The sequence below is a fragment of the Cibotium barometz genome, chromosome 27 (assembly GCF_041138505.1).
Source record: "Cibotium barometz isolate CiBa-2024 chromosome 27, ASM4113850v1, whole genome shotgun sequence".
NCBI classification, from domain to species: Eukaryota; Viridiplantae; Streptophyta; class Polypodiopsida; order Cyatheales; family Cibotiaceae; genus Cibotium; species Cibotium barometz.
The window spans coordinates 15,465,165-15,476,182 of record NC_141072.1 but is presented as its reverse complement, the minus strand read 5'-3'; positions in this window follow the sequence as shown (position 1 = coordinate 15,476,182).

Genomic DNA, 11,018 nt, shown 5'->3' with positions numbered 1-11,018 from the left:
ATCTCCATCTCGTTCTCTGCCAAGATGTTCTTCATGCGAATCATATCCTTGGGTTTGGTGTCCTTTGCTGCATGCGATGTTCACTGGTTCTTTTGCTTTTTGGAATTGCTCCAAATCAAGGCTTTTGTGGAATTTCTCCCCAGGATGAAACTGAGTGCCGATGGTAAGACACAAATGTAGGGAAGTCTTTCTTTTCACCTTCCAATAGGGCCTTTTCATCTTCTGCAACAGGATTATGAGGGGGAAGGCGTGCACTCCTTCGACATCATTAGTATATTCAAAAAGCATGGATGAAAATTGAAATTGTTTACCAGGATTGCCATGGTGTGGCTTGGATTCGTTTCGTGGTTTCCCTTCTATGAGTTTTTGGAGGTCTCCTCTGCATGTATCTCCTTTTGTGGGTTTGTGGGGGTCTTCAAGCCCGTCTTTGCCATTTTTTGGCAGGGGTTCTTCTCCTACTTTTGGCCGGAGAGTGCCTTCTTCTCCATCCTTGTGGATGATCAGGGACTGCACGCCCTGCTTTTCTCCCATTTGGGGCTGGAGTGAGCCTATTTCTGGGTCTTCTTGCCCATTTCTTCCACTATTTGAGGGCTGGTGTCCTGCACCTATTAATGCTCCTCTGGCCGGGATCTCGCCTTGTTTTTCTCCTCTTTCTATGGGCGGGAGGTTGCCTCTCTGCAGGACTGCGTTATCTGCATTTGCTCCTTCATTGAGGAGAATCAACAGGCCATGCCTGTGGCAAAAGCGTGGCTGGTTTGGGCCCCAGCTGGCCTTTGATACCATGTAGAAAACACAGAGTTGTGCGCATACGAGTAGAATCTGTTATATATTCATTGATGATTGCTCGATTACATAGATGTGCCCATGACGGTTGATAGCGGTTGTGCATGACGGTTGATAACGGTTGTGCCGATTGGCATCACACCGTAAGTGTGTGTAAATCATTAAGACTTTGCGTCTTAATTCCTACAATTCTCAAAAGAAACAACCAAAATCTACACTAAGGTATTCTCTTTCAAGACCGAGCAGCAATGCACTCAAGGCTAGTTCATTGATCTCATCAACCTCTAGATTTCGTGGTGTAAGAATAGTACAGTCTTTGAAGAAGCATGCATAATCCTCCACTTTCTGAAGATCTTTGTATACCCATTCTACCAAACTCAAAACAGAGTTACTATGGATCAACATTTATGGTGGAATTACCACTCTGCCTTCATTGTTTGGATGGCCTATAGAGCCATCTCCAATTCGTAATGTCCATTTGATAAATTCATGTTTTATACAATTATAAGCACTCTGTCTAACCCACATATTTTGGGTGAGCTTTAAAACATTCACATATCTCCAAATATGTGACCGGCAAAATGTTGCATCAACAAATCCTCACGCAATCCCTTTGGCACAACCGATAAGATTTGCCTGAAGTCACCACCAAAGAGCATAACTTTCCCACCAAACACTGTATCACTTTGCATAATGTCTTTCAATGTCATGTCTAATGCTTCATATGTGTATCAATGCATCATTAGAGCCTTGTCCCAAATGATTAACCTTGCAAGCTTCAACACCTCAGCTAATGGGCTATTAGCTTTACTTCCACATACATGTGCTAGAAGCATAGAGCACCAATGGGATTTTGAAACGTGAGTGAGCTATAACGACCATTTGAAAGTAACAATGTAGTTGTTTGAGACTATGCACATGGCAAAGCAACTTGTTTCTCTCCACGCAATCAAGATAGCAAGGCATTGTAAAGATATGTTTTGCCTGATCCACCTTGTCCATCAAGGAAAAAAACACCACCCTAGTTCAAAGAAATAGCTTTAAGGATAGTATCAAATGCTCTTGATTGACAACTATTTAGACTCCTTTCCATGGAAACAGACAAATTAGCCTGCTGAACAAAATCAAACATCATCTCTTCCATCAACAAACCATTATTGACAGCGGCAACACTTGATCTATCAGGAATAGGCAACCCTTCAAAATTAGCGAGCCGCTTTCCATATTGTTGTAAGAGGTCTTGCATGTGCAACAAAGCCTGATTCTTTGCTGTAGAATGATGAACACCAACATCAGCACACCCTCTCTGCTGCAAAGAATGGAAAAAATCTTCTGAAAGTTCGATGGAGAATTTGTTCCAAAGCTGTCCAAGATATATAGGCTTACAAAAAACCATTATAATGACAAACAATTGACATAGTTGGAATCCTGTATTCTGAATTGCAGCTTCTTAACCTCACAACTCACAACTCTTGTATTTTTTATTTTTTAATGTAATCTCTCCAACACTTAACGTCACAACTCATTTATTGTGATAACCTAGGTCATACTCTTACTTCACAACTTAGCCATGAAAGGAGAATATCTAGTTTAGAGAAAGCTCTACTCAGAAATATGGCCTAAGTGTCTCGGCATACTCTCTTGACATATCACAAATAGGATCTAAGTATAGATAGAACTAATGCTAGCTCCTAAGAAAAGTCTAGCTCTAGCATCCACAGGATTAGCAACTAGCATGGAAATTAGATTAGCTCCTAATGCTAGCTCCTAAGAAAAGTCTAGCTCTAGCATCCACAGGATTAGCAACTAGCATGGAAATTAGATTAGTTAATGACCTTCCACTCTACATTTATGTTCACCAACACACACACACACTCACACACAGTGAACACACATACTCACATATTCACATTGTTCATTATTATACACCACCACAAATAAAAGAGAAGGGTTATGAAACAACTTGCAATGAATGAAGATCAAAAGATTTGTAACAATAGAAAGTTAGCCTCTACCTTGTAAACATCTCTCGAAATCCTCATATTGTGAAATTTGAAACCTTTGTCAAACTTCCACAACTACACCAAATAGTGTATACCTAAACCTTTTTTATATTTTTAAAGGTAATATTGTGTTTTTTTCCAAAATAACCTTTGATCGTAACAATTCTGAATCAGATAGATGTAACCCAAAATCAAGCTCACTCAATTCATCTTCTGACAAGTCCTCCTCTAAACCCATATTTATTAAGACTATAGTATCTCTTTCCACCTCAAAGCCAAAATGCATACGATAACTCACATTCACTGAAGAGCTCCACTTCCTCAAAGCTATAAAAAGGCATGGATACTATAGGTAAATGCACTAAATACACTGAATATTCATTATTTCAACTATAAAACGACCCCCTAGCTTATTTGAAATACATAAATTTTTCTTGTGCAAGGCATGATACTTTTTTGATAGAATTTAGTGCATTACTAGCTTTGGGGTACACAAGTGCATAACCTAGACATAGAGTACTCATTTGGCATCAAAATAAGTACTATTGGGACTTGTGCTACTCCTTGGGATCTTTAAAACAACTCATAGTCTTCTTAGAGGGAGGAGGCCTTCATCTCATCTACATTGGGTTCTACATCACCTAATTCAATTAGAAAGGTACTAGAACCCTTTTTATTCAATTTTTGAAATTTTCTCATTTCTTTGTAAATTGCTAGTCATTTTTTTGGAAATTAAATTTTAGGATAAAAGAAATTGATTATACTCAATGCTAGACTAAGACAATTGACTAAAGATTGGAGGATTAAATGAATTTTAGGAAGAGAAAGAGAGAATATCCAAGAAGCAAAGACAAAGAAATTGCCCAACTTGTGCTAGGTGTGCATGAGTAAATTAAAACCAATGCTAGGCTAGAAATTTAGAATCATTTTAGAAAGCTTAAAGGCCAAAATATAATTATAGGATAGAGATGTCTTAATTGTATAGAGAGAAAGAGAGAATATCAACAATAATGAAGATAAAGAAATTGCCAACTTGTGCCAGTTGTGTATGAGTAAATGACCAATGCTAGGTTAGAAATTCAGAGTCATTTTAGAAATATTAAAAGGCCAAATTATAAAAGCTTGGATATAATTTGATGATGAAAATTACATATATTCTAGAGAGAGAAGATCCAAGACCGAGAGAGAAAGTCTAAATAGGCGTAGCAAAAATAGTTTGAATAAATTATTAATCAAGTAGCCATAGGAAATGCATAATGCCCTTTTTTTATAAGAGAGGAAGGGAATTGACCCATATAAAGGTGGGAAAACACCGTTGTAATTTTTCATGAAGAGTTTTACATTGTCTCACTAGGATAATTGCTCAAAAATGACTAAGACTTAGTTAAATGAATAGTGAAAGAAAGGAAATTACAACTGAATAAAAGAGGATATGAATCCTTAAGGAGAAATGGGATTAAAGGCTAGTAAGACTATGGTAGAATTCATTAAATATATATGGTTGTCAAGTTGTTGGAGACATAAGCGAAGAAGTCCTTAAGAATGGGAAAACTTGAATGGAAATTATGGCAAGATATTTGAAGACAAGTATGCCATTTAAAAGTTTCCGAGTAAAGAAGTCCCTTAGATTATTATACATAGTTGTGCACCAAATTAAGGTCATAATACTCTTAGAGACCAAACATGATAAATCAAGGATGAATCTAAAATAAGAGAGACTATGTAGATTGGCCTTAAAAGGACCCCCATTGTACCTAAAAACTCTAGCTTAATAAAGTAAAGATGAATGACTACATGGTTAAGGAGTTGTAATCTCCTAAGGGAATTTGGGTATGACCCCAAAAAGTTAGAAAAGAACATCTTGAGAAGACCTCACTAGGAAATATATGTGGCTAGAGGAGTTCTACTTACTCGGAGTATCAACTGGAGAATTGTGATGTCTTGTCAAGCTTGTGATTGTTCACTACATCAGATATGAGTATGATGCATGCTGCTTGAATTCATGTCTTGAAAACAACTATTTTGGACACATATATATGTGTTATTTGTTTGTGGAAGTCTGTAAATATAACACACAAGTTCATGGATTGTCATGTGGATGTCATCCCACAGGGTGCATCACACACATCGGCAATCGTCCAAGACATTGAACCCTCATAACCAAACGTGGGTGTGCTCCAGGGTACAATTGGTGTGACGGACAAGGAAACAGCTCTAAATTGATTATAGGCAAGGTGGAGCCTAGTGACCAAGTATGCGTACCGATACTAGACATACATGGCCACCATTGACATCGAGTACTAGAGTGTGCGAGCTTCTAGGGCTAGTAATAGCTGGGGTGAAGCAGTCCTTGGATAGTGGGATTCCATGACTATGGTGGATGTGAGACATATGTGGGGCTCCTCTATTCTTCATTAGGAAAAAAGGGAGCTCATTTTGGAGCCTTTTACGGTTTGGAAAAATAAGCTCTCAACCAATCAACAGAGGGCCAATGTAACGTTGGAAATTCACAAAAATAAGAGAAAATAGATAAAAGAAACAATACTTTATGTAGGTACAAGCGTGCTACATTAATGTGGAGATTGGTTTTTTATTCTCACAAGATCTTTGGACATGAAGATAGAATCTAGTCTGACATTTTCTCTGACAAGGGCCTTCCTGCTCCCACCTTCCTTTGAACTTTGAAATGTTGTGCTGCCTTTCCTTCGAAAGGTCTACCATTCTAAACCACTGCCTCATTGTGCAGCAGCCTCTTCTTTTCCAAAACTGCTCCCTTGATCCTGTTTGGCTTAGAGTAAGATGTTTCTTGTCAACTGTCTGTCTGCCCACTTTCTCTTTCTTGAAACTTCACTTTATTATCTCGTTTACATTACTTTGCTGTTGTTACAGATTCACAAGGTCTCCATGGTGAATAAAAACTATGGCCGTTCTTGTGGAAGACGCTATGTGGGATGATAATGCTATGAAGGCAGAATTATACCACACATCCTTACCCTATCGACCTGCTTCTTCTATTTCTTCGGTAGAGAATTCAAGTACAGTCAAAACGGAAGGAACTTGGGAAAGGTTTAGTGTTTCAAAAGGAGCATGGGTGCTCATGCAACCTAGCAAAAGAAAGAGACCCCAGACAAAAAACATTTTCTTGGCGTCATGGAAGGGAAGAGTACGAGATTTTAAAATCACCAGAGGGAAGATATCAGTGAAAGAAGTTTTGATTCAGCATGTGTACATGCATAAAGAACTTGTCTTGCAAGACTATCCAAATGATCTTCCGCAACACAGGCCTAATTGTATATTTTTCTATTGTGGTTTTGTTCTTTATGAGGTGTATGGATTTTTAAGATGAAGCTTTCTTTCTTTGCTTATTGTCATTCTTGTGTTATTTTATTTCAGATTTATACCCTTCATCGTATGAGACATGGCAAAACATCGATTATATTCTGGGATTTATAGATGTTTTGCATGGATCGATAGGAGAACAACAATACCAAGGTCGATGTGCAACAGAGCTAGCTCAATCGGGTATATTTTTTACTGATCATTTTTATCAGTTGTTGCTAGACAATGCTAACACACATGGTGTGTTAAGAAAACAAGACCTTCCGGCATGGAATTCAGTGGATTGGCCTCTCCCACATTTTAGTGTTACAGAGGCATATAGGGCCAAGCTTTTCAAAGAAGTACAGAAAGCTCTGAGGCCCAATATTGCCACAAGGATAATAAAAATTTCTTTATGCATGCCTCTCACAGTTTTTGTAGACTTGTTTAATACCTTTCCAGTGAAGGTTTCAAAAACAATGTTCACAGTTAAAGCAACAAGTCTGGCATGCATGCCACAATTTTTGGATAAAGGTTGGGATAAGAAGATATGTAGTTCAGTGTTTTGTGAGGTTGTCCAACCTTCTATGCAACTGAAGTACCTGGTTGCATCACAAAATTTTATTTTTTCTTTTTATTATAAGCGCAGTCGAATGCTAGGCACAAAACTGGTCCCAATGGATCAAGATGAAGATTCTTTTGGTGCAGAAAATAAACTTCTTGATATTGATGTTGTTGAGAATGGTGATGTGCTAGTCAATATCTCATTAAGACAATGTTGCTCCCTAGCTCAATTGCGCAATGACATTCTGTTTGAGACAGAAGGTTCTATTTCAAAGGACTTTTTATTTATCTACAACAATAAGAAGGTACACCATCTGACTTATCCTAGTCTTATTAAGCACTGCTATTAGTTTACTTTACCCTATTATTTCATATTGCTTTTTTGCAGGTGCTCAAAAGAAGAGAGAGTTCAATAAAATGCAAAGACAGTGAAAATTTAAAAATTGAGATAACACAGACTCCATAAACAAAGGTATTATATTCAATAAAGTAAAATTTTGTACAGAAGTGTTTAATTGTATATGTAGAACATATTCTTGACAACCATTTTCTATTTATCTACAACCTGATCCAGAGGCTGCTCTACATGGTCCAAGCTCACCGTATCATCTTTTTTTGGAGAATCTGTTTTTTGCTGCTCCATCCAGTCCTGTACAATCTCTTGGTGCTGCTCCATTGTCTCCTCTACTGCCCCTAGAGCATCTGTTTGCTGCTGCTGCTCCATCTTCTCCTCAATAACATCAGCAGTAGTAGCAGGTCCTTGTTCCTATGGCTTCTCCTCATCAGCACTAGGTCCTTGTTCCTATGGCACCACATCAGCATCATCTGTGTCATCAAGGTGTATGACACCTTCTCGAACTTTAGAGCTCTCACCCAACTCGACAGTAGCTGGTACAATAGGTTTGGGGGAGGCATACTTCAAAAACTTCCAAATTGTATCAGCTCTGAAACTATATACATAGTTCGAGCTGAAGCTATCTTCTCTCATCTGCAATGGCATATGATGATTTAGAACACTTTGTACCAATATCAATTATTTTGAAGCTAAATGAAAATTATTTTTTCTTACAAGGTCTGGCTATCCTATCTCAAAATAGCTTGAAAGTATATATTTGGCACTGATCAGCACTCTCCAGCCGCAGCTACTTGAATCATCTTGTTGTGGTGTCTGTACAGTTGGAAAGATATGTTAGAAACTATTAACATCTGAACAAAACAAAATTATTCAATAGGTTCAAAGGCATAGCATGAAATAGACATCAGTAGAGGGAACGACTTTCTACCTCTAAATTTATTAGCTCTATTGAATCCAAAAGATTGACATTAGGAGGACAGTGATCCAATGCATCTAGAAGCCTTCTAATACAACTGCAATACATATAATTCAATTAGTGTGCATTAAATCAAAATAATGAAGTTTAAAGTTAAAAATAGCACACACACCACTTACAATTTCAGCTCTCTGTGTGTGTTTTTAAGAGAGTTGAATATAAAGCATTGCTTCTGCTGGATGTCAATAGAAGCAAAGCTCCAGTGGTCACTGCGTAAGGAAAAAAGCATTAAGAAATCAAAGGCTACAAGAGTTCTCAATCTTAAAGAAGAATCCCAAAAGAAGTAATCACCCACATACTTGTTATGGTATGGAAGTAGCAAAACATCGATAACATCAAAATCACAGTGTTTGAACCAATTGGAAATATCCATGGGAGATTCCTTTGCATCTCTTAACTTGAAGGAAATGGCAGGATCAATAATATGAACTGTATGCTGTACAGCGTGGTTAAGCCAGCTTCTCATCATGCTGCATTGGACCAAACAATTAGGGTAGGGTGTAAAGGAGGTACAAGAAGGATTGTTTTGCAAACAAATGTAAAATAAAAGACACTTACTAGAGCATTGCAAGAATGATAGTATCTGAGCAATACTCATTCTTATGAGCCAATACTGCCAGCATGGTTTTGTCAAGTCAAAATTATTCACTGAAGTTTCATCCTCAATATGGACAACTATGTTAGGGCCCAGCTCCTGCAACCTTCTCTGTATCTGCAGCTCCCTCTGTACAGTCTCCACATCTATAACAGATTTGGATTCTTTTATTTGCTGCTTCAGTGACTCCTCATAAGCAGCTTTTCCTCTGGTGTTCTTTGAGTGGGTTACTTCAACAACCTTAACCTCATCTACCTTCAACTTTCTTGTAGGTGGAATTAATAATATGTCTCTCATCTTGATGTCCTGCCATTCCACAGGATGGACCAGCTTGTCATACCTCCATCTCACTCTGGACAAAGTGTTGAAGTCTTTGGCCATCAGAGTTACCCTGTGAGCATGGGCTGCTACCAGCATTGCATCTTCAAAATATTTCTCCAAGTAATCCTCTGCCATTTCCTGCAAGGAAAGAATGGCAGTCCTGATCCACCTGAAATCAAGGTGCCAACTATCACATATGTCTTTCACTAGTCTCTGAAAAGGTGCCTTGGGGATTGCAAAGCCTATAGCTTTCTGTTGCTTCCTGATCTCCTTTAGCACACCTGCACCATGTTTTAATCTCTTGGCCTTTTGCTGGAGCATGCTCATTGGCTTCCCCTTCCTGCCATGTGCAACTCTTCCCTTTGGAGGCACACTAAATTCCTTGATACCTGCCCCAGCTGCTGCTGCTGCTGCAAGCCCTGGCCCCTTGCCAGCACTCCTTGCAGTTGACTTGGCCCCTTGCCATCACTCCTTGCAGTTGACTTGGTTCTTGCCATCACTCTGACAAGCTGCATACAAAGCAATGGAAAGAGATTACAGCCATGGAGAACATGGAATGACACAAGAAGGCAATGACAGGGGTGGATGAAGCAACATTTATAAATTTGCAACAAAATGCGATTTCGACAGTTTGAAATTCCTAACAACTCACTCTCGCGTTTTCCTACAAATACCTAAAGTAACATGCTGGTATATTCCTACAGTGATTTCTCTGTCTTTACAACTAAATACAATATGGATTGAGTTTATGCAAGGAGTGTACAGCCATGGATAACTTGGAAAGACACAAAGCCACAATGACAGGGGTGGATGAAGCAACAGTTTTATATTTGCAACAAAACGCGATTTTGGCTGTTTGAAATTCCTAAAGCCTTCTCCTCGCGTTTTCCTGCAAATTCATGAGGCAGCATGCTGGAACATGCCTTCAGTCATTTCACTCTGTTTGCAACTTGATGCAGGATGGATTGAGTCTATGGAAGGCAAGAAGTGATCAATCTCTCACTCAACCAGCCTAATTCAAAAGTCTTCCTGCTTGTGGTTGCAGTGGAAAAAGCTAAGGAATGCATATAATATTTATCCTAATATCTAAGCTACATCACATCCCAAAAGTATGTGTGTTATACTATTAAACAAGAAGATAAGGATATAGAGAGTCTTATTGACCTGGAAGCTATCTGTGGGTGTGCTGTGCTGGTGATGAGTACCCTGTGCTGGGGGGATGAACCTATGCTGGTCAGGATGCTGATGGTGCAGAGTAGGGAGGTAGGGAGGCAAGAGAGCTGAGAGGGGAGGGCCAAGATAGGAGAGATTAAAGAGGAGGGAAAAGATTAGTGCAAAATACAAACAAAGCAGCTACTAAATACCACACGTGTGGAATGGAGTCATTTTTTCACACGTGTGGATGGGACCCAGATCTCTTGGAGTTTGAAACTTGGCACATGTGAATGGGACACTTTTTGCCTTGGAACTTGTGCCAATCATGATTTCATAATCAGTTCCATAACCACTCTTCCCTCCCCGTCTTTCCTCCCTGCCCAGCACCCTCCCATCATCCTTTTCCTTCCCTCTCTGATCCCTTCCTACCCAACACACTCCATCCAGACTGCAACCTGCCTGAAGACTACTACCACTGCCACATCTCCAGGTTACCTAGGCTGCAGCTCAAGTTTGCGAGAGAGCAAAAGATTCACCCCCCACAGCATGGAAAAGGAAAAGAAAGGTCAGAGTTCTATATTCTTTTCAATGTTTTATGATATATATTTCTTCCATCCATAGAATTCTTGATGTCCAGATATATGGGCAATTCCCATACACCACATCCCATATCCCAAATTTCCACTAAGCTCCAGCATTTCTTGTCACATGTCCCAGTCCTGCTGTCAAAGAATCTTACTACCCAGGAATCTGGTACATCACCCTAGGATTTGATTGGAGATGGATATCCATAGAACCTAGAAGTTTGCAACAAAATGCGAGGATAGTGCTTAACATTTTCCAAATGGCCCTATATCGCGTTTTCTTGCAAATTCCTATATTTCTTTTAGTTTTCATTTCTTCCTCATTGTTTTGCTTTCTTTGGCCCTGGGGAATTCTTCCTAGTAT